The following is a 284-nucleotide window of genomic DNA, read 5'->3' on the forward strand; positions in this document are numbered from 1 at the left end:
CAGCCCATGCTAGGCCCCAGAGCGCCTAGGTGGTAGGCAACATCTTGCCTGCCGTGCATCCGTGTGCCGCGGGATAGCCTACCCTGAGTCTCGCAGGCGCCGACCTCTCGTGAGTTGCCCGGGAAGGACGAACTTTCGAGACGATCCCCAAGAAGAACAAGTACTGGTCTCCGTCAGTGCAGGTCAAACTACTTTTGACGTCAGCATCGCATATCGTCTGACTTCACCAACCATCCCACCTGCTTACTCACATAGTCAGTCAGTGATAGAAAGAACAAACTACA

The sequence above is a fragment of the Frankliniella occidentalis genome, unplaced genomic scaffold (assembly GCF_000697945.3).
Source record: "Frankliniella occidentalis isolate FOCC.00 unplaced genomic scaffold, Focc_3.1 Scaffold15, whole genome shotgun sequence".
NCBI classification, from domain to species: Eukaryota; Metazoa; Arthropoda; class Insecta; order Thysanoptera; family Thripidae; genus Frankliniella; species Frankliniella occidentalis.